Source organism: Lissotriton vulgaris, chromosome 10 (genome assembly GCF_964263255.1).
Source record: "Lissotriton vulgaris chromosome 10, aLisVul1.2, whole genome shotgun sequence".
Classification (NCBI taxonomy): domain Eukaryota; kingdom Metazoa; phylum Chordata; class Amphibia; order Caudata; family Salamandridae; genus Lissotriton; species Lissotriton vulgaris.
In genome coordinates, this window is record NC_141698.1 from 881,710,067 (window position 1) to 881,733,867 (window position 23,801).

Sequence of the window (23,801 nt, forward strand, 5' to 3'; positions counted from 1 at the left end):
GACCAGGGTCAGCGGACCCGATCATTCTCACCTCGGTGCCTACTCTAACAAGGGATCACACTCGGCAACTCTGGGCATTAGCTTGCCTCATCTCCACAACGGCCCCCCACATACGCCGGGGATGTTTGGTTTCACCTTGGAGATACCCAGTAGGGACCATCTCACAGGGAAAGCCAGGACGGGGTCCCCAGCGGTCTACAGCGCGGAGATACCCCATGTGGGGTGATTCAGGCGCTTTACAAGATATCATTATATTACATCATTACATTACTCCCCAGCAACGGGCCTCACAGCAATTCCCACCTGCCTTTCCATGGCGGCATTGCAGCCATGGAAAGGCAGAACCGCCAGGCATCCTAATATGGAAGGTGGTGCCTTCCAGGCACTGCCACCATATTGTGCCTGAGTTTCGCCCGGCCAGTAATTGTGACGATTGCCAACCGGAGGAAAAGCGGCAGACGGATGCCATATTACCATGGTGGTACCCCCGCTATGGTAATATGGCGGGGGTAAATGTGGTTGTGATGGCGGGCAGATCGCCACCACTGGCCGGGTGGTGGCGATCCGCCCACCATCATAATCACCCCCAAAGTATTTGAAAAGTTCCAGTCTCTCTAATTAGGCCCTGGTAGTTTCTCCTATGCCAAAGTAAAATTGGAGCCCCTGGACCCCAACCAATGTTATGATTGCATCGATATGAAGAATAATTTTGCCAAGGACACTAACTCATAATTTCCCGTGAGGCTGTCCCCATATCCGTTCCAGAGATTTTTCAAGGCATATTGGAAGTCAATGCCTTTCCGGGCTGTCTCTGTCTTCCAATGTGTGGTATACACATTGGAATAGATAGACCTCTGAGGCGGAAGCCGGAGGTGTAATTTGCTCGTTTTTTTAAAAAACTTTGTGTGAAACTGTGATTATTTGTATTTTAATTCACTGCACCTACCTGAGCTAGTTGTAGACATTTCCCGCCAGCAGGCACCTACTAACAGCGGATCCTAGCGCTGTAGAAAGGGTAAACATCGGACGCCATCGCTGGTAACGCGAGGCCACGCCCACTCGCTAGGCCACGCCCCCTCCTACCCTATGAAAGCGCTGATTGGAGAGCGCGACACATTGGAATAGATAGACCTCTGAGGCGGAAGCCGGAGGTGTAATTTGCTAGTCTGGCTGTTTTGGAGCCCCACCTTAGGCACGTGCTACAAATTTCCTTTTCTACAGCCTGTCTGCCTGAAGACTGGAAAAAAGCAATCGTACTTCCAATAAAGAAAAAGCCCAATGTGAGTCAGGATACCCTAGACAATTTAAGACCTATATCTCTGCTACCTTACCTAGCCAAAGTCGCAGAGAAAATAGCAAATATTCAACTCATGGCCTATCTCGAATCCCAAAATGCTTTACACAGCTCTCAGTCTGGTTTTAGATCAGGCTATTCAACAGAGACAGCGCTCCTGAGAGCGACTGAAACTTTACGGGAAGGCGCAGATGAGGGTAAGACCATGGCACTCATTATGCTGGACCTCAGTGCTGCGTTTGACACTGTAGCACACTTCATCTTGCTACAGTGTCTAAACAAAGCTGGGGTCACCGGGAAGGCACTGGGCTGGCTGAAAGCTTTCCTAACCAACCGGAACTTTCAGGTTCAGAGAGGCAATTTTCTCTCGGACAGCATAGCGTTAGAACAGGGGGTACCTCAGGGCTCTGCCCTGAGTCCCACCCTGTTCAACCTGTATATGGCCCCACTGGCAGGGGTGGTCCAATCGTACGGCGTAGAGCTAGTCTCTTACGCCGACAATACTCAACTGCTGATCTCCCTGTCCCAAGTTCCCTCCTTGGCTGCTGAAAATTTTAAAACCTGCATGAGCAATCTTGCAGATTGGATGACCCAACATTGCTTCAAACTTAACGGCTCGAAGACTGAGGTGTTGATAATTGGAGGCAAGGACACTAGCTGGACCAAGGAGTGGTGGCCATCCTGTCTGGGGCCTCTGCCTACTCCCGGCAGAGAAGCAAAGAATTTAGGTGTCTGGGTGGATACCAAACTCTCCTTTGACAGCCATGTAAATAAAATTGTAGGGAAGTGCTTTGGGGTCATGAAAACTCTCAACCGTACCCTGGACCTTCTCCCTTTGGAGGCCAGGCGTACCTTGACTCAGGCCCTAGTAACCTCTCGCATGGACTATGGCAATGTACTTCTTCTTGGTACTTCGGAAAAGAACATCAGGAGACTGCAGGTACTACAAAACTCGGCAGCACGGCTAGTATTGAGATTACCCAGAAGAGTTGCTTCTAAATCCACCTTGGCAACCCTTCATTGGCTGCCCATCAGGAAGAGAATTCTTTTTAAAGCCCTTCTTTTATGCTTTAGAATTATCTCTCACAGTGCACCGTCCTACTTGTCTGACCTAGCTGTCCCATACGAGCCTAACAGAGCACTTCGCTCGATGGGAAAGGGCCTCCTCATGATCCCCCGTATAAAAAAATCCAGAATGGGAGGTCGGTCTTTTCGTTCCCTGGCAGCAACCAAATGGAACACCCTTCCCATCAATATTAGGTTAGCAAAAAATGAAGCCACCTTCAGGAAACTTCTAAAAACGCACCTATTTGCCCTTTAGGCTCTTCCCCTCCTCTGATCTCTGACTCTATTCCTCAGCGCGGGGATACGCCGGGAGGCGTCACCATGCGCTCTACAAACCCCTTTATTATTATTATACATGCATCAATTAGTATCACTTGTTAGTCTCTGCAGCACATTCAGTTTTCCAAAGCTCCTTCCATGCAGACAGTAGTAGGTGCCTGCTGGCGGGAAATGTCTACAACTAGCTCAGGTAGGTGCAGTGAATTAAAATACAAATAATCACAGTTTCACACAAAGTTTTTTTAAAAAACGAGCAAATTACAGCTGTGACCCCTGGCCATACCTAAATGATAGTATGCATCTTTTTATGCTTGTATCCCATTACTAAGGCCGCTGCAATAATGCTTCAGGGGAGGACCAAATTGTATGCCAGGGTTGACTAAATTACCTGGCAAGAAAAGGCAAATTATGCAATGTAATGTGGCAAATGTTTTGATAGTATTACTTTTCATTTTTGCACTTTAACACTACCTGTGAAAAGTTTTCACTTCATTAGTAGCAGTTTAATACCTAAATACAGCAAATAGCAACTAAAAACTGCCCTATCAACTTTTGCGAAGTTCCTTCTTCTGAGCAACAACATGCGTTGCCATGTATTTAGTAATTTTTTATACGTTTAGGATAGATTTTGTTCTTGGTAAAGTCTGCAAATTATGCAGTTGATCATTGACTATGTGGCCAGTTCTTGTCATGAGTTTTGTAATATGTGTGGCGTAGTGTATTGCGGGGGCATAAGTTATAGTTAGCTCAAGTAACTATAACCGCTGAATTTCACTGGTTTTATATGAGTGAAATCTGACCCTAACTATTATATCCCTGTAACCTTTGGTTTTTTAAGTGAATTTGTAAAGTTTTTTTATATTTTATTTCCTAGCTCTAGCCAGTAACCTTTGACACCAGGGGGTAGATGTATCAACATACCCTTTTTCGATTTCTAAATAGCGATTTTTAGAAATTGCAAAATGGGAAGTATGTAATCGCTATTTTTTTGCGATTTCTTAATCTTCCTTATTTGCGAATTCGCAATTTGCGAATTCGCAATTAAGGAATAATTTCCAATTCATTCCTATGGGCCAGGAGGCCCATAGGAATGATTGTGAAATAAATCTCAATTTGCGATTCGTAATTTGCTAATCGCAAATTGAAAATAATTTCAGGGGTGTCTCAAGGACACCCTTCTGCACCCATGAAATTTACATGTTTGTGCATATGGCGCACATACATGTGCGTCACATCCCACCTTCACAAATGCCAAATTGTGCATTTTTAAAAGAATTTGCAAATTACCACCAACTTCAAGTTGGTGGTAATTTGCGATTTCTTAACCTAAATTCGCAATTCCAAAATGCTACATACATAGCATTTGAGGAATCGCAAAATTGTGATTCCTTAAATGCTTAAGCAAAATAAGGAATCGCAAATTTTTGCGGTTCCTTATTTTGCAAATTTTTGTTACATGCCAAAACATGCAAAAAGACTGTTTGCGATTAGCAAACGCCGGAATTCTGTGAATTCCGGCCTTTGCGAATCGCAAACGGCTTGATACATCTAGCCCCAGGTGTGTGAGTGAGATTATGAGTGTCTCAATGGGTGTATGAGTGCTTGAGTAGGTTTTTAAATGGGTGTGAGAGAGTATATGTGGAGCTGTAAGTGGGTATATGAGTGTCTGAGTGGGTCTGTGAGTGGGTGTTTGAGTCTCTAAGAGGGTCTGTGAGTTGGTACATGAGTCTCTGAGTAGATCTATGAGTGGGTGAGAACGAGTATGAATAATTCTTTAAGTGGGTGCATGAGTGTCTGACTGTGTCTGTGAGTGGGTGTACGTGTCTGAGTTCATCTGTGGGTGAATGAGTGAGCGGATCTGTGAATGGCTGTGACAGTTTCTGAGTTGTTCTGTGAGAGGGTACATTATTGCCTGAGTGGGTTCTGTTCATTTCCTGCTTTTTTTCCACTCACTTCTGACCTTTATTTTGCTTCTTTCTGCTCATTTCTGACCTGTATTCTGCCTCTTTCTGCTCATTTCTGACATTTATTTGGCCTCTTTCTGCTAATTTATAATCTTTATTTTGCCTCATTCTGCTAGTTTATCACCTTTATTTGACCTCTTTCTGATTGTTTCTGATCTTTATTCAGCCTCTTTCTGCTTGTTTCTCCCCTTTTATTTTGTCTCTTTCTGCTTGTTGCTGAGCTTTAATTTGCCTTTTCTGTTCATTTCTGATCTCTATTTTGCCTCTTTTTTCTTGTGTCTGACCTGTATTTTGCCTTTTTCTGCTCTTTTCTGATGTCTATTTTGCCTCTTTCTGCTCGTTTCTGACCTTTATTCTGCCTCTTTCTGCTTGTTTCTCACCTTTATCTTGCCTCTTTCTGCTTCTTGCTGACCTTTATTTACCCTGTTTCATCTAATTTCTGATCTCTATTTTGCCTCTTTCTTCTTGTTTCTGACCTTTACTTTGGCTTTTTCTGCTCATTTCGATCTCTATTTTGCCTCTTTCTGCTCAATTCTTACCTTTATTCTGCTTTTGTTTGCTAATTTCTGATTTTTATTTAGTTTCTTTATGCTTGTTGATTACTTTTTTTTGCATCTTTCTGCTCCTATATTATTTCTATTTGTATGGGGAGGGAGTGTGGTCCCCCTTCCTGGGGAGATTTGGCCCTAGGGACCCCATCCCCGGGGCCCGACCATGTATTATGTGTGGCCTCAGAGGACCCAGTATGCAATGGGTCCACAGGGAACCTCAAGGCCCCCGCAGACCCGGCCGGGTCTCCGCCTCCTGCGGGAGCTGATATTGCCCTGCAGGAGCCGATATGGCCCTGCAGGAGCCGATATGGCCCTGACAGACAGGGCTGCTAAAAAGGCAGTCCCTGTTTGTTAGAGCAATATTTGTGTTTCCCTGCAATCAAATATATGTGCAGGGAAACAGATGAATATATTGTTGTTTGACGACTCCGGATTGCAGAAAGTGCAGTTATGTTTACTTTTCCTAGGTGGGAGCTCACCTCAGGAGGTAGCAGGAGCCGACCCTGGGGGGGTTGTGGGCCTCCCTTCCTCCGTGATTCTTACCCCAGGGGAGGTGGTGGTCCCTGGGGTTGGGGGTCCGTGGTGGACCCCTTACATAATTTATTTCAGCTCCAGAGAGGTGATGATCTCCGGGGCTGCAGGGGATTGCAGGGGGGCATGTGGCCCCCACATTCATTTTATATGATTAACCCCAGGGAGGTGGTGGTCCCCTGGGTGTGGGTTGGCCCAATGGGCCCACCTGCATACATATTTGTAAGTGCCTCAGGAAGGTGGCGGTCTCTAGGGCTGCAGAGGGTTTTACGGGCTCACCACATTTATTTGATATGTTTAGCCCCCGGGAGATGGCAGTCCCCGGGGTGTGGGTGAGCCCAGCGGGCCTGCTGGCATACATATTTTGAAGTGCCCCAGTGAGGTGGCATTCCCTGGTGCTGCCTGGGTACGGCATGGGCCACCCCGCATTACTTTAGAAACATTTGCCCAGAGGAGGTAGCAGTCTCCAAGGCACTGGGGTCTCATGTGGGCACCCCCTGCACACATAAAAAGCAGTGCCCTGGGGATGTTGTGGTCCCCGGGGTATTGATAAGCTTTAAGAGGTGGTCCTGTGTACCCTCTACTATTTTTATGCTTTGCCCCCGGGACCTGGCCCACCCAGGGTGTTATTTAAAAGCAAGCACAGGAGCTTGATCTTGTTTTTTTAATTGTTCCCTTGAATTTTTTAGTATTGCAGCAATTGTTTTTTTTTGTTAAATGCAATTAAGCCATGGCGCAGTCACAGGGGGACCCCAAGACCAAAGCTTGGGGGTTAGGGTAGTCCAACCCTGCCCCTTTTCTTTTTCTAAACTTTTTTTGGGGGACTCAGCTGAATCCGAGTCCCAAAATGGCTGCCAACACTTCTTGGTTTAAGTGTTGGCACCCAATCAGAGCTCTGCATTTCCTTGCATGAACTCGTTATTTTTCATAAAGTTGTAGCGGCCACAGATATCACTAGCTATATTCTCTCAGAATTTCTACTACTGAATTGATTTACACCAAATGACAGAAAGCACAATATGCATAACCAAAGTGGGTTGTACACGTGTTCAAAGGTCTTAAGGGAATTAACATGGGAAAATGTGCTTGTTTTGACACCCCTATTTCTCAGCCTTTGCTTGACAGATCACCCCAAAAATTTCCATGTGCAACAAGAATCCCTGGCACACCATTTGTGGAATGTTTGTGAAGATTACACAAACGGCGCCAAAGTCAAAGAACGCTTAGTGCCCACAACGCCATTCACTCCCGCCCGCTTACACATAAACACAATTCCCACCCAAATGATACTCTGGAGACGAAATTGTGGGAAAGAACTGCTGCAGGTTTATTTCATACAACACACGTATGACGTTTATGGTGGGTCATCTTATGGGCGATCCAAAGCAGGCAGCCCCTCGCTGTCCCACATGCCTAAGAAGCCATCTTGCACGGTGAGTCGATGCTCTGACGGTGCAGCACATTGCCTATCTTCGTTATACTCCCGCCCCCCCCTGTCAGGGCGGAGCGGTGTGGCACACCCCCGATCGGTTCAGGCCCCCCGACCGCCCGAAGGACTAACGGGGCGCCGTCGCGGTTTCCCGGAACCTCCTACGGCTCCTAGTCCTTGGCTCAGGCACCCTTACTGTGCCAGGCAGAGGTACCCTTACTGTACCCTTCTGCCGCAGAGCTACCCTTACTGTACCCGTCTGCTTCCAGATCGCCCTGTAACTCCGCCTGCAACACAAAGAAAAACATTACAACATTCTATTACTTCGCGCCGCCGCTCGAGCTGCTGGGTCAGGGTTTAGGGTGGGAACAGCGCTTGAGCCGCAGGTGGACAGGGCTTGAGAGAGGCCGAGCCTTGGGCCACCGAAGTATATATAGCGGGTTCGCCCCTCCCACGTGTAGGCCCTCCCCTGGCCGGTGGATGGTGGACGCAGGGAGGGGCACCCCTACCAGTATTGGCTGGAGCTTGGCGGGTGGGACTAAAGCGCTGCCCCACCCATGTTCCCCTGCGGGTCACGCAGTCAGCGGCATAGTGCCCACACCGCCATTCTCTCCCGCCCGCTTACACATAAACACAATTCCCACCCAAATGATACTCTGGAGACGAAATTGTGAGAAAAAACTGCTGAAGGTTTATTTCATACAACACACGTATGACGTTTATGGTGGGTCATCTTACGGGCAATCCAAAGCAGGCAGCCCCTCGCTGTCCCGCATGCCTGAGGAGCCATCTTGCACAGTGAGTCGATGCTCTGACGGTGCAGCACATTGCCTATCTTCGTTATACTCCCGCCCCCCCTGTCAGGGAGGAGCGGTGTGGCACACCCCCGATCGGTTCAGGCCCCCCGACTGCCCGAAGGACTAACGGGGTGCTGTTGCGGTTTCCCGGAATCTCCTACGGCTCCTGGTCCTTGGCTCAGGCACACTTACTGTGCCAGGCAGAGGTACCCTTACTGTACCCTTCTGCCGCAGAGCTACCCTTACTGTACCGTCTGCTTCCAGATCGCCCTGTACTCCGCCACAGCTCTGGAGAAGGCCCCCATCGATGACAAAGCCCCCCACCCACTATGCTACTTGCAACCTGCCGCTGTCAGAGCCTCATGTATGTCCAGAAGGAACATATCCATACCTAACCCGGACAAGTGTACCCTATCTTTATTGTAGTACCCTTCGGTTTTGTCTTGTTGAGTGCATGCCTAATGAACCCCAGGCCTCTCTTTCCCATAAACTTCTGCATGAATCTGTTGACCCTCCTGCGGGACTGTTCTATCGCAACTGGCGATCTAGCTCCCCTCCATTCCCTGCAAGGGACAATTTCTGACCAAAGAATCTCAGCGGATCCCAACCTGTTGCTTACTGCTATCAAGTCCCTCTGCATAGCCTGAATCAGGGCCCTCCTCCCCAGTGTGACCAGATCATTCCCACCCAGGTGTATGATGAGGACATTGGGAGGGCCACCCCTCACCACCAGGTATTGTTCTAGCTTGGACTTCAGTTTGCCCCTTTCCATTCCAGGAACGCCCAACCATACGATTTGCGTCCGCGCGAAAACCAGGGTCCATTTCTAGAATGCCGCCCATTGTTCCAACCTGGGAACATAAGAATGGCCCATCACCCACACGCAACATGTTAACACACTTGGTTTAATAGTTCACACTGCACACAGTTCACTTGAGACGTAGTTGCAAGATATACACTGTAAATCGTTCACTGATAGTCGTGGCAGGACCTTCCACCTTAATTACATATGATACAGCTTAGGAAACATTACGTACCACCCGACCACCCCAGCAACCAATCCTAGGGGCAGATGTAGCGATGGAAACAGGAGGATGACCATCTTCCTACCCTCTTGACTCCTTCCTCCCTCATCCCCGCCTTGAATGCCGTTGTGGCCGCTCTAATCCTAAAAGAGTGGCTAGAGAATTTAAGACCTGCTCCTGACAGACCCGCTTTGGCCAAAGCTGCGCCCAAGATGCGTTCCAACTGGAACCTGGTTAGGGGTGACCCATCAGCATGAATGAGGAAGTGCCCTGCTAAAAGTGGCCTGATCCTTAAGTATTCCCTGACAGTAGCGACCGGGCAATATCTGGGGTCATCCAACGCCTGCAGCACTATTGTCGCGCCCCTCCCGGCCTGGTCCGTCTTGGATTTCCGGACCCGAAGCACCAGGGTGTCCTTTGCACAGACGTCCAGCAGGTCCAAAGCTGCCCCAGATCTGTCTGTCTTAGTTTTTGCCACTAACTTGCTTACCCTGAAGGCGCCGAAAAACGCCAGGCAGAAGGCTGTTGAAAAAAGCTGAGCTTCGAATGCTGAATTGGTGACCATTGGCAAGGTATCTATCATTCGCTGCAATGCGGGGAATTCAATTCCCACTCTCTTGTCGGCAGACCTGACCTCCTCACGGGCCCACCCCTTGAGTGCTGCCCTAACCCTAAATGAACAAGTGGGATCTTCGGCCTGTTCAGTTTGGTGTCATGCTTCAAGGCCACCAGGTGGCCGCACACCCAAGAATGTGCCTTGCCCGCCTTCTTGGCCCACACCACAAAAGACTCAACCTGTTCTTGCAGACCCATGGCAGTTGCTCCTAAGGACACTATCACTGCTCTGAAAGTAGTCAGCTGGGCCGCATATCTTCTCCGGGTGGCCTGTGCCATGGATCGTTGGCCCATCATCTCCAATCGCTCCCCCACCAAAGGAGTCGCCACAGCGGCGCCGGGAATGGTGTCATCGCTGCCCTCGCCCGCGTCCAGGCCTCTCGGAATCGGAGCCACTGAAAGCGAGAGAGAGCGTCAGCTGCCACATTCTTCAAACTTTCGATATGCCTTGCCCTAAACTCAGTGTTATTCTGCAAACCCGCCCTGACTAATTCCCTGAGCAGACTCAGAACCAGGGGAGAAGTGGCTGACAGCCCATCAATAGCCTGGACTACGGCCATGTTGTCTGACCAAAAGACTACTTTTCTGTTCCCCAGCCCGCCTGGCCACAAATGCAGCGCAGCCACTATGGGGAAGAGTTCCAAGACAGTTATGTTTGCGGTTACCCCCTTCTTCTGCCAGGCATTGGGCCACCGCATCACACACCACTCATCTCCAAAGATCACCCCGAAGCCTTCCTTACCCGATGCATCTGAAAACAAGCAAAGTTCTTGGCTGCTTTCCCAGGGTGCCCTCCAAATCACAGTTCCATTAAAGTCCACCAAAAATTTGTCCCATATTTTTAGATCTGCTTTCAGCCCAGGACCCAAGCGCACTAGGTGGTGCTTTTTCCTATGTTGGCCGTAGCCTTCGCTAACCTGCGAGAAAAAACCTTGCCGGCTGGTATAACTCACGCTACAAAGTTCAACTTGCCCAATAGACTTTGAACAACCTCCAAAGTTGCCTTATCCCTGCCGATCAATGACTTGATGTCCTGCCTAAAATTCGCTAACCTTGTCAGCCGGGAGCCTAGATTCACCCTTGATGGTGTCCAGCTCGATGCCCAAAAAAGTCAGTATCTGTGCTGGACCTTCTGTCTTGTCAGGGGCCAAAGGCCCTCCCAGGTGTTCTGCCATTGATTCAAAAGCCCGCAAACTATCTGAGCACTCCTGGGTCCCTACCCTGCCAAAAAATAGAAAATCGTCCAGGTAGTGTGTCACTTGTGAGATGCCATGCTTGGTGGTGAGGACCCACTGGAGAAAGGAGCTGAACGCCTCAAAATAGGCACATGAGACGGCACAACCCATCGGCATGCAGCGGTCAAAGAAGAATTCGCCATCCCACTTAAAGCCTAACAAGTGCTGATTAGCTGGATGAACGGGCAGGAGGCGAAACGCCGATTCAATGTCAGCCTTGGCCAGCCACGCCCCCTTGTCAATCCTCCTTATCATATCAATGGCCATGTCCAGTGAACAATAAAATACAGAACAAGCCCCCTCCTCCAGCCAGTGGTTGACAGAGTTGCCCTCTGGGTAAGATAAGTGGTGTATCAAGTGGTATGCCCCAGGCTACTTTTTTGGCACCACTTGGTGAAACTAAAAAATGCTCCAGGGTGGGAGATAGAAAGGGGCCAGCAACCCTCCCCAGGTCCACCTCCTTCCTAATTTTCTCAACGATAACTAGTGGAAGTTCCCTGGCTGATTTGAGCATCCATACAACCTAGTATTTCTGCCTAAAAGGAATCTCTTCTGAAATGTGACATCCTAGCGGTCTGTTCCCCACCCACACCTTTACTGGCGTGCCCCGTCTGCTCTCTGGGCCTGGGCGGGGGGCAGGCTCTGGCTGGTGATGCAAGTAATGGCTGCGTGTTGAGCACCACATTTGCTACAGTTGTGGGCAAACTTACAGGCTCACCCCCAGGTGCATGCTCCCCCATTGAACAGTCTAAATGTTCCAGAGTTGAAACGTCTTGGTCCAGTCCCCTGACCCCTACCCTGGCCCCCACGAAAGGACTGCTTAAAGGGATGCCTCGGGAACTGTTCCCATTTCTTGTTGTCTAACTCCCCATGCGCCTTGTATGGTGTGTCTTTCTTTTCGCTGACTGTCCTGCACAAATGCTTGATCCAGAGTTGAATTTCTTTCTGGTCCCAACCTAAATCAGGGCAAATGGCCATAGTTTTCCTAAATCCTGATCATACCAACCCATCCCCCTGGACTCCCTTGCTTCCTGTTGGATGGTGTTGGCGTATTCCATCAATGCCTCGCTCTGAGCCGGGTCCTTCTGCACTATCACCGTCGCTAAGATGTTAAAAGCCTCAGTCCAATTCTCTATCATTTTCTCTGGCCAACGCTGGTACCTGACTTTCTTCTCATCCTCTTTCCCCAATTCTTTCTGGTGTCTGCTCCTGCGGTGCCATGCATCAATAATGTCAAAATATCAATGTACTCCCTTCTCCATATCCCTTCTTTAGCTGCCTGCGGTACCTGCCATGCTAGGGAGCAGCAGCCTGATGCCAATGGCGCTTGGGTAACCGTCGCCCTAGTTGGCCCCCCTCCGGCTGATTGTCCTATCTCAACCTGAGCTGGGGAGGCCACCGCCTGGCTGGGCCGTGCTATTACTGCTGAATTGCCAGCGCCCGCCACGCCGCTAGCCGAGTTCGTCGCTGCACCTACTACCACAATGGATGTGGCGGGTGCCGACCCCGTGGTCACTGCCTGTCCAGCTGCCTTGACGTCCTGAGAGGTTGCCAGGCCCCCAGGCGGTGCTGCTGCAGCCGGTACGGGTACAGCGGCTGCGGGGACCTACAGGCTGGCTACAGAAAGCCCAGGTCCCTGGGTTGGTAATGTAGGAGCTCCCTGCTGGGCCCACACTTGCCGCACCGAGTCTGGGGTTGCAGGTGCGAGGGCAGGTAACATTCCCTGTTGTACGGCCGCCACATCATCTAAACGTTTTTGAAAGAGTGCCATTAGTCCCAACATTTCCTTCATGGCCTTACCCATTTGGGCTAAGTCTGTTAGGCCAACGGCCGACTCCTGCACAATGACAGAAGTCACAGTCGATTTAGGAGCCCGCGCTGCAAGGGGCGGCGGTGTCGTTCTGGGTTACAGACGCGGAGCCTCGTCCGGGAAGTCCTTGCGCGTGTGTTTTCGCTTCCGATTGGACCTTCGCGTTGCTCCACCTGAGGTACCCGCCGCGTCCTCAGGAGTGGGGGTGCTTGCGACTCGGGCGTCCTCCTGCCTACGTGCCTCAATAAAGCCCTGAGCCCACGCAGGCCCCTTTGCATGTGCCAAGGCCAAAAATTCGGCCCACAGACCTTGCGGTAACGCGGTGCAGCGAGCATCCATAATGGTGGCTTCTACCCTTGCGGGTTCCTACGGGTGAAAAAATACGCGAGGTGGCGCTACTACCTTGTCGAGCACCTATTGGTAACCCCATGTTGCTGGGCCATGTGATCCACACACGGTAGTATTGACACTGACACCCTTACACAATATCACGCATCTTTGTATTTACCTGATTACACACTTGCTAATTGCCTGTATCGGGCCACTTGTCCTTCCCAATCCCAGGGCGCGACCTGAAAAGACAATACCGAATTACTCGTGTTACTTGCCCCAAGCGCTGCAGCAGCTCAACATTCACATTCACACCCAAACCGCACACAGGACATAAAGACCGGGTCACCAGCATGGACACAATCCCGGCCATGGTCCTGTCGATCTACCGAAGCCACCAGTCAGGGCAATTTCCGGCCTGTGGGGCCCCGGGCGGGGAGTGACCCTTGCATTAATTTGCCTATGTTTAAGCCACAATTTATCAATTTGCAAGATTGTTCGCTTAGCTTTGACTGCTCCCCATGAACCGGTGAGTCCCGATATTCGCTGTGCTTGGCTTGCAGTTCGTGACGTTTACAATCATAACTGGCTATACTTCCACCCGCGCACTATGCCCGCCCGCCAACTTGAACCGCAACGACTGAACAGGCTTCGCGACCCACGCGTCACAACGGGCTCACGCTCCCCACTGCCCGAGCCCGCGCTCCGACTAATCCGCCCGCGACACGATGGTGTGGCCACCACTCACCCCCCTTGGTCGCCACTACTGGGGCCCCGTGCTACCTGGTCATGCCCAGGGACAAGGCCGCAGCACATACCTGGATAGCGAAGGACGCACGACGACACCCAAATCGACGAACAGCGCTTGAGCCGCGGGTGGACAGGGCTTGAGAGAGGCCGAGCCTTGGGCCACCGAAATATATATAGCGGGTTCGCCCCTCCCACCTGTAGGCCCTCCCCTGGCCGGTGGATGGTGGACGCGGGGAGGGGCGCCCTACCAGTATTGGCTGGAGCTTGCCGGGTGGTACTAAAGCGCTGCCCCGCCCATGTTCCCCTGCGGGTCACGCGGTCAGCGGCATTTCCCATGGAAACGTCATTACTCTAACTGATGCTGGCATATATTTTCATCAACCAAATCAGCGATGTCGGAAAGCCCAACCTCAAGTGCCAGGGCTCGGATGCAGTCACTACCGCAGTAATATCGCAAACTAAGTTTTCATTGCAACTTTCAGTGAAAAAATGAGCCACTCCAGACCAGGCAGAATAAGGTTTGTTTTATTTCACAAAACCAAACAGTAAATCTGTTTCGACCACTACGGGTCTTGGTCACATGACCTTTGGTCCCACTTCTGACCTCTTTTCATCATTATAGTTAAGTGACATAAAGGAAAGACTCCATGGCAGGGGTAGAAGTATACAATTATCCTAGTATTTAACTTCCTTAAATAATGTATTTTTTGCATTTTGGATGTGGCGCATAATTTGCATTTCAATATAAGAAAAATAACTTTTACATTTTTAAACAATACAGGCTCAAGTGGCCATCCGCACTTTGTGACATATACATTCACAGTGCATTTAGTTAATTTGCAAACAGCTTTTAGAAACCAGTGAATTGTTTCAATCAAGGTTTAAGTAGCGATGTCGGTGCTCTGTACACTATTTGATGCTTTCTACTGTGTTTCCACGCTGTTTAATTAATCATCAAGGGACTGGTAGGTTACTCTTACAGATAGTTTTAAGGTTTGTCGATGTTCTGGTAATTAGCCTGTAGTGGTCAATTTCATAATCCATACAGCGGCATTTCCTATGGTTCTACTAGGGAAGTTGCAAACAATATACTCCAATTATTGTGTACCATGACTTGTGTGACCTAATCTGATGCTTACATGGTACCATCACTAATGCATATCTTACTTCCTTCACCCTGATGTTATGCTTTTCCATCTCTTAGACCTTATATTAAATCAAATGAAAATAAAAATTGGTAAAGAAGTGGGCACTATGGTTCTCATACGGATAGGCTCAGTATGATGAACCTAGAGATGGGCAAATCATTTTTCATTGGCATTGATTCCTATTGGTGCAACACATCCTGCCTCAAGGATGACCCTGTATTCCATCCTGCTTAAAGCTGTCAGCCTGTCACCCCCCTCTGTGGTGTTTTAGTAGTATGTCAATCCCAAAGCATCAAGGTTTGGACCAATGACTATTGTGTTTGTGGCGAAAATGTTTGACCGTGCCATTACTTATGTCATTGTGAGTGATGGCCCCCCCAATGCTCCAGTATCCTTTTCTTAACTGGAAAGACAGTCAATCAAATGTACCACATCTTGCAGGAACATGTTATTACATCGACTACAAAGTCAGTTTTATATGAGATGTCTTTGGGTATTTTCCACACTTTCTTAATAAGTGGTAAAACGACCTCACATATATTACCACTATGTTTGCTGGCCTTGTATTGGCCACATCGCCTGAATCCCTTGAGCCACAACGTTTGTTTAGGTGGCAGACAGCTATGAACAAGGAGATCTCTTAAGCAGGTATTCCTTTGATATGTTACTGAAGGACTATTGCCTACTATTTACTTAAGTGTCAGTTCTTTTGCCAAAATGTCCCACATTTTGCGTAAAATTATTTTTCCGTTTCCATGACTGTTGACTGAATTTTGTAAGGAACCTTATGGGTTCTTGTGTGTAAAGTTTTTGACTTGTGGTGTCCCTGAATAATACCTGTTCTCTTGTGATCTTGTCTGCTCTTTGAGCTGCAAAATTGAGGCCTTTCTATGGTAACCCTTGGCTAACAACCTCTGGGTCATTTCTTGTTTTTCTTTATGGTAACCCTGATCAGAACTGCAATTATGCTTGGTGTGCGAAACCTCACTAAAAGGGATACTCCACCTAAAGTTAGAAGGATGGCTGTTCATCGCATGGAGAATGGAATTTCCTAACGTGAGTTTAAGATCTAAAAACTCAAAGCTTTTGTGATCATAACTCATGGAAAATTTAAAATTGAGACCGTTCACATTAAGGACTTCACCGAATGTAAATAAATCCCAGTCAAAGCCATTCCACAGAAAAAGGACATCATTGATGTACCTCAGCCATGTGCTCATCTTATCAGTCCATTGTGTCATCTCATTGCCCTAGAGCATCTGTTCCTCCCACCAGGCCATCAACTGATTGGTGTAGGTGGGGGGTGAAACAGGAGCCCATGGCCACCCCTTGTATCTGTTTGTAGAAGTTGTTTTCAAACATAAGTACATTTTATGTACATGCCTGCATGCTGTTTCTTTGTCTTATGCAAGTGTATAGGTTTTCTAAGTCTAAACAAACTATTATGCAGGTCTGTTCCCAGTTTATGTTCTGTACTCTCTTCTGGAAATCCTTAGTGTCTTTAACATAAGAGCTCAAGTTCCTTACCAAAGGGGGTAGAAAGTGGTCTACATATATTGAGGTGTTCTCAAAAATGCTATTTTTAGATGGCACAATTGGGCATCCGGATGGGGGGGTGATTTAGCCAAACTCTTGTGGACTTTGGGCAGCATATAAAGCTCATGAACCGTGGGTGTCTAGTTTTTCAAGAATAGTAGTTTATCCCAACTTGACATCTGGTCATTGTACCAATCTTTGAGAAAATCATTATATTATATTGGCTTTAACTTAACATGAAGGAACAAGGCCCCCGCCAAAAGAGTCACTAACCTTCTTGTGTAGAGTCCTCCCCTCCACTTTGGCCAGCTCCTCATCTAACTCATCCACTCCAGTCTGGAGTTTGTTAAGCCCCTAGCCTCACTCATGATGCCATTGGTGTCCTGGAGCTGGACACCGTACTAGCATTGCTAAGTGGTGGAGACTGGAGATCCTGACATTTTGATAAGATTTGTCTTCTACTGACTCTGTACCTTGCAAACTGTTGTTGTTTTATTGCAGCAAGAATACATTCTTGCATATACTTGAAAGGTGGGATTCCTGGCAAAAATGTATTGAGGAAACGCAGTAATCAATGTGTTAAAGATTTAATCCCTGCCGGTGAACACACATATATATAACCTGCTGGCCACTGTGGCCAAGTGGCCCAAGATTTGCAGACGACACACATTGCATGGACTAGTCATTTTGGAAGCCAAATGTTAACAGCTGAGAAAGTGTGTGGTATGTAAAAGCCACCTATCCATGCAAATTAAGGGGCAGATTTACAAGCCCCTTGCAACACTTTTACGCCACTGTTGAGTCATGTTTGTGACGCGGCGGCGGCGTAAACCATGCGCCACGTTGTGACTTATTTACAATGTGATGCATCTAGACAGATGTGCCACGTTGTAAAGCCATGCGCCACATGAAAACTGCGTCAGGTTTCATGTGGGCTTTCTGCTGCAGGGTGGGCGTTCCCTCGCAGGAAAGCCCCGTTAAAACTGACGCAGTGAAATCTACACGATTTAACTGAGTCAGTTTTACGACGCTGCTGCGTCAAATCCTTAAGCTTGCTTGAAGCTGGCGTAAGGAGTGATGCACCACGTTAACTATGGGCGGCCCCTGTGGATTGCAGGAGTTGCATCGTGCTTGAGATGCGACTCCAGCAATGCCCCGCTAGTACGCCACAAGATACGTCACGCATCTGCCCCTCCTTGCACCGTGGTGCACCGCATTGTAAAAGTGAAGCATCCGTGGTGGCGCAAGGGAGATTACTTGATGCATCTGTTCTGGTGCATCTGTGCTGATTTGCAGGGATGCGCCAGAAGTTGTAAATCTGCCTCTAAGTCTTTTGTTAAAGCAGTTTTACGGAAGTGCATTGTGGTAATAGTAGGGAGTTTAAACTATGGGAAGCCGTTCACGTCAAAATTACAGATCCCCGTATACAAAACCTTCTGAAATGCATATCATGAGGCAAAATGAATATGACACACACCAGAATGAATATAATACCTGTCAAGGTAAATGTAATACCTAGCAGAGTGAATCTGACTTGAACCAAAACAAATATGAAACCTGGCAGAGTGAATATACTACTTAGTGATTATTATGAATAACACACACTCTGAATTGAATAAGAGATATATTAAAATATACATCAATGATACTTTAATGAATATGGCCGTCATTATAAACAATACAGCAATCAGTGAAACAAATACAATATGCATCAAAAAGAATGGGACATTTTTTGAAATGACTGACATACACCAAGAGGAATATGACATACATTAAAATGAAAATGACAGATTGAAATGAATATAAGTTACTGAAATGAATATATTATATTCTGAAAAGAATATAATGCATGTTGCAATGAATATACATTGAGTTGAAATGGATATTACCTAGATTACAATGAATACGAGATATACAGAAATGACTAGGAGAGGATTTCAAATGAATATGGCTTGTGTTGAAATGAATAAAAACCCCATTGAACTGAATTTGACATGCTCCAAAATGAGTATGAACAAAGCTGAAATTCTCATGACCTTTGTCAAAATTAATATGCCATGCATTATCATTAATATGATACATATTCAAATTAATATGATGTATGTTAAAATGGATAAGTTGCATCTTAAAACGAATATGACAAGTGGTAATATGAATATGACATACATTGAAATAAATATAACATTGATTGAAAAAAAATCTAACATGTTAAAATGAATATGAAATGAGTTGAAATGAATATGAGGTCCATTGAAAGGAATTTTACATATTTTAAAATGAATACGAGTAACATCAAAATAAATACAGCTTGCTTTGAAAGTAATTTGATACACATTGACATGATTATGGTACGTGTTGAAATGGTTATGATTAATGTTAAAATTAATACAAGATTTGTTATTTTGAATGAGACATCTATTGAAAGCAATATGATATACGCTAAGATGAATAGGACATGTATTGAAATGAATATGAGTCCCATTAACATGAATTCAAAATGCCTTAAAATAAATATGACCAACACTGAAATTAAAATTAAACATGTCAAAATGAATATGTTATGCTTTGAAATGAATATGATATACATCAAAATGAATATTTCAAGTATTGAAATGAATATGTCCTATGTTGACATGGATGTGGTCCATGTTAAAATTATTATGACAGATGTTAAGGTGAATCTGACAACCATTGAAATGAATATGACATTCATTGAAAGAAATATGACACATGTTAAGATGAATATGAACCACGTTAAAATGAATATGACACCTGTTGAAATGAATATGTCCACATCAAAAGGAATATGACATTTCTTAAAATGAATATGCCATTTTTTTATGAATAGGAAACTATTTGAGATAAATGTAACAAGCTTTGAAAATAAGCACATATAGAAATGAACACAAGCCATGTTTAAATTAATATGAACTCTGTTCAAATGAATATGGCTTGCAATGAACTTATGTTGATTTGCTTTAAAATGAATATTACATATTGAAATGAATATTACATAGTCTGAATTGATATGATGAGGACTAAATTGAATTAACTAAAATTAATATAACACACATTTAACAGAACATTACACAAGGAACCAGCCTTTATCGTGCATCCTTTACATGCATCCATTTGCACTGCAGGTAAGTATTTCTACATTTGTTACACCGTATTTACCACATAGGTAAGTATTTTTGTAAATAACAATTTTTTTATGTGCGTGTAGAGATAAAGGGAGGTAAGGTTGATTTTAGGGTTTAGAGGTGGTTGAGGTAAAGGGAGGTAAGAATAATTTAGATTACAGAGCTGTCTAAATTATACAAAAGAGGAAGTAAGGAACTTTGGGTAGTTCCCAAGTTTAAATGGAGTGCAGCTCCTTTCTATGGAGCACTCTACAACACCACCGAATCTGCTCACCTCAAATGTCTATTTTTCTAGCAAAGTTTTTAAGCATAGGATTTGTACAGTTCCAACCAGGCCAAGAAAGAAAGTGACTAAGGGCCTGATTTTAAGTTTAGCAGTCTTGGTGCGGGCTGCCACGCCAGCTGCACACTCCAAGACCGCCAAACCTGTAATCTAGCCACCCGCCGTATTCCGACTGGGCAGTCCTGCGGCGGCTAGGTGGCCCACATCAGTACCTATCAAAGACTCATATGTGAGCCTTAGAAAGGCAGCACCATGTAACTGCCACAGCATGTTCCAGCACGTCATGAACGGTGAAGTCCATGCCGTGCTGGAACACGGGTGCATACTGACAGGGTGCAAACCATATGCCCCCCTGCATGCATCTCCTGCCCCTGTAGGGCCCCCTTAGTTTCCTCACCACCACACTTTTCATGGTGGGCTTACCGCCATTAAAACTGTAGCGGTGAGGAAACTCGTAATATGCTTGAGGGTGCCGCAGCCCCACCTCCAGCATATTGTGCGCCTCAGATGCTGCAAGACTGACAGGGATCTTGCAACCCTGTGGTAACAGCGGTCCTATGCAGTCTGACCATCAAAGTCATAATATGGCAGTCAGAATGCCGGTAGCCGCCCTGCCACGCGGGTTTGGCAGTCCATCAGACTTCCAAATTCGTAACCAGGCCCTAAGTCTCTTGTCATTCTTACAGCAAAGTCTTCAAAACACAGGATTAGCTAGTGCCATCCATGCAGAAATATAAAATAACCAAAGCGTTTTACCTTTCCAGGCACAGTATCACAGCTTTGAATTGAATAAAAGCAACCCTTGACACATGATTCAATCAATTAATCATGTGACTTGTAAAGCACGACTGCTGATCTGTCGAAGGCACTGTGGTTCAGTTGAAGACCCAGGTCTTGAGGTCCTTTCTGAATTGAGGCAGTGATGATGATTGCCTGAGGTGAAAATGCAGGGTGTTCTAAGTCTTTGATGCGAGGTAGTAGAAGGATCTTCCTCTGGCCATGGTCTTGCGGATACATAGCCAGGGTCAGTTGGGCAGAGTTGGGTGAGTGTAATTCAAGGTGGTGGTTGAGGTACGCATGTTCAATGTTGTGTAGGGCTTTGTAGGCAGGAGTGGGGAGCTTGAAGGTCATTCTTTTGTTGACTGGGAGACAGTGGAGGTCTCTCAGGTGGACGGTGATGTGGCTGTGGTGGGGGATAATGAGGGTGAGTCTGGCGGGGGCATTATGAATGTTCTGCAGTTTCTTGAGGAGTTTCTGATTGATGCCGGCCTAGAGTGTGTTGCTGTAGTCGAGTCTGCTGCTGATGAATGTCTGGGTGACCATCTTTTTTGGACTTGGTTGGGATCCACTTGAAGATCTTTCGAAGTAGGATGATGAGACTGAGTTGATATGGTGGTTCATGGTGAGCAAGGAGTCTAGAATGATGCAGAGGTTTTGTACATGCTGTTTTTATGGGTGGGGGATCCAAATTCTGTGGGCCACCAGGATTTGTCTGAGGTGGAGTATTTCAGTCTTCTCTGAGTTGAGCTTGAGGCAGATGTCCCTCATCCAGGTGGCGACAGCCTTCATCCCTTCATGGAAGTTGTTCTTGGCGAATGTGGGTTCGTTGGTGAGGGAGAGGATCAGCTGGGTGTCATCGGCATAGACGAAGATGTTGAGTGTGGTTCCTGACAAAGCCCGCGAGAGGGTCCATGTAGATGTTGAAGAGAGTGGGGCTCGGAGGAGCTCAGTGGTCTCTGTGGGTTCATAGTGCAACGGTGATAGTCTGATTCTCTGTGTTTAGTCAGTGAGGAGGGAGCAGATCCATTCCAGGGATTTGTCGTGGATGTTGGCTTCATGGAGTCTAGTGCATAGGGTGCATTGGGAGATGGTGTCAAAGGCAGCCGAGAGGTCCAGGAGGATGAGGGCTGCTGTTTCACCTCAGTCGAGGAGGGTGCAGATGTCATCTGTGGCTGCAAGGAGGGCGGTATCAGTTCTGTGGTTGCTTCCGAAGTTGTATTGGGAGAGGTCCAGGATGTGGTTCTCTTCAATGAACTCATAAAGTTGGGCGTTGATTGTCTTTTCGATGACCTTGGCTGGGAAAGGGAGCAGAGAGCTGGATCTGAAGTTCTTGAGGTGCAGCAGAGTTTGGAGCAAAGACGGTGGCAGCTCTGTTAAAGATGTGGTTCGGGCAGGGGTCCAAGGGGCTCCAGAAAGAATGCTCTTCATGGTCTTGAGGGTGTTGTCAGCAGTGAGGGAAGTCCAACTGAGGAGGGTCTGCTGGGGTCAAGTGTCATTGGGTGCGGTGGTTGCGGGTGTTGTGAGAGGGTCTTGGGTATTGAGTCTGTTGAAGCTGTCATAATCTCCTTAATCTTGTAGTGAAAGAAGGTGCCGAGGTTGTTGCAGAGGTCTTGGGTGGGTGGGATGTCTGCTGTCTGTGCTGGATTTGTCGAATTATTTGACCATGGCAAAAAGTTCTTTGCTATTGAGTACATTGGTGTTGATCCCATCTTGTAGGGCCACTTTCTTTGTTCTAATGAGGTGGTGGTGTGCGCTGACAACCGTTTTGAAGGCTGAGTGGTCCTCCGGGGTCTAGCTGCTCCTCCATCTCTTCTCAAGCCATCTACAGTTGCGTCTGGACTCATGAAGGGCGGGAGAGAATCAGCTGGCTTTTGTGGAATGTCGCTTTTTTTTTTTTTTTCAAGAGAGCCATTGTGTAGGCGCAGTTAGAGATCCATCTGTGGTGGTTACGTGCTGAGGTATTAGTGTTCGCAGATGTTGGAGGTGGATTTTTGCTGAGGGAGGTGGTGAGCTGTTCTTCTGTGACCTTGTTCCAACTTCTGCATGGGTAGCGATGGACGGAGTGGTGTATGGTGGGTTTGGATGCAGTGGTGGTGGGTCCAAAGGAGCTCGGAGGTTTGGCTGAAGGTGATGTTGCCACCGGGATAGAAGATGGGGTTGAGTGTGTGTCCTGCTGAGTGGGTTGGGGAAGGTGACCCGTTGTTTCAGTCAGACGGTGGGGAGGTTCTCCAGCCGGGATGATGTGCTCTTGTCATTGGGGTTGTCCAAGTGAAAGTTGAAGTTGCCAAGGAAGATATAGTCTGTGGAGGCCAGACCGTATGGTGCGATGAAGACAATGATGGAGTCGCTGAGGCATGGACGGGATCCGGGGGGGCCTGTAGATGAGGGTGCTCCATGTTGGTCGAGTGGTCATCCGAGTGGGTGTTGAGGCGGAGGGTACTTTTGTGTATGATGGGGATGGCGCCACCCAGTTTGTTGATGCAGTCCTTGTGAATGATCTTGTAGCCATCCGGGATGGTGGTGGTGATGTCCGGGGCAGAGGTGGAGTTTATCCAGGTTTCCATGAGGAAGGTGATGTCGGGGTCGATGGAGTAGAGTAGGTCCCAGCTCTCCACTGCATTTTTGTGGAGGGAGTGTGTATTGAGCAGAATACAGCTGAGACGTCGGGTCTTGTATTTGTTGGTTGTGCGGTGGGTGGGGCTGTTGTACAGTGACAGGTGAAGGTACAGCTGCAGTTTCGGCAGGAAAAAGGGCCTTGGGTGTCATTTGGCGATGCCCGGCGGTAGCAGTGTGGCATCTGGTGTTGAGGGCATAGAGGGTGTTGTGTCATAGCAGTGGATGGTCCGAAGACCAGGGTCTGTGGCGCTAGGCATTGTCCAGGTGTCTTCGGCGTGCAGCAGTGCAGCCACGCAGCGGCTGCCATTAAGTAGCGTGAGGAGGAGAGCTAGACAGCTGGGACACGGGAGAAGCAGGTAAGCAGGGTTGGAGGAGGATGGGGTCATGGGGACGAGCAGCGGCAGGGACACAGTGATGAAAAGGCACAAAAGTGACAAGAGGAAAAAGTGAAAAAGTGGAAAAATGCAGTAAGTGAAAGAAAATGACAGAAAAGTAGAAAAATGCAGAAAGAAAGTGACAAAAACGTAGAAAATATGGAAGGAGTAAAAAAGAGCTGGTGGCAGTCCCAATCAGCGTGCTACCAGCAGCGTGTGTCAGCAGTCACTCACAGCCAGTCTCAG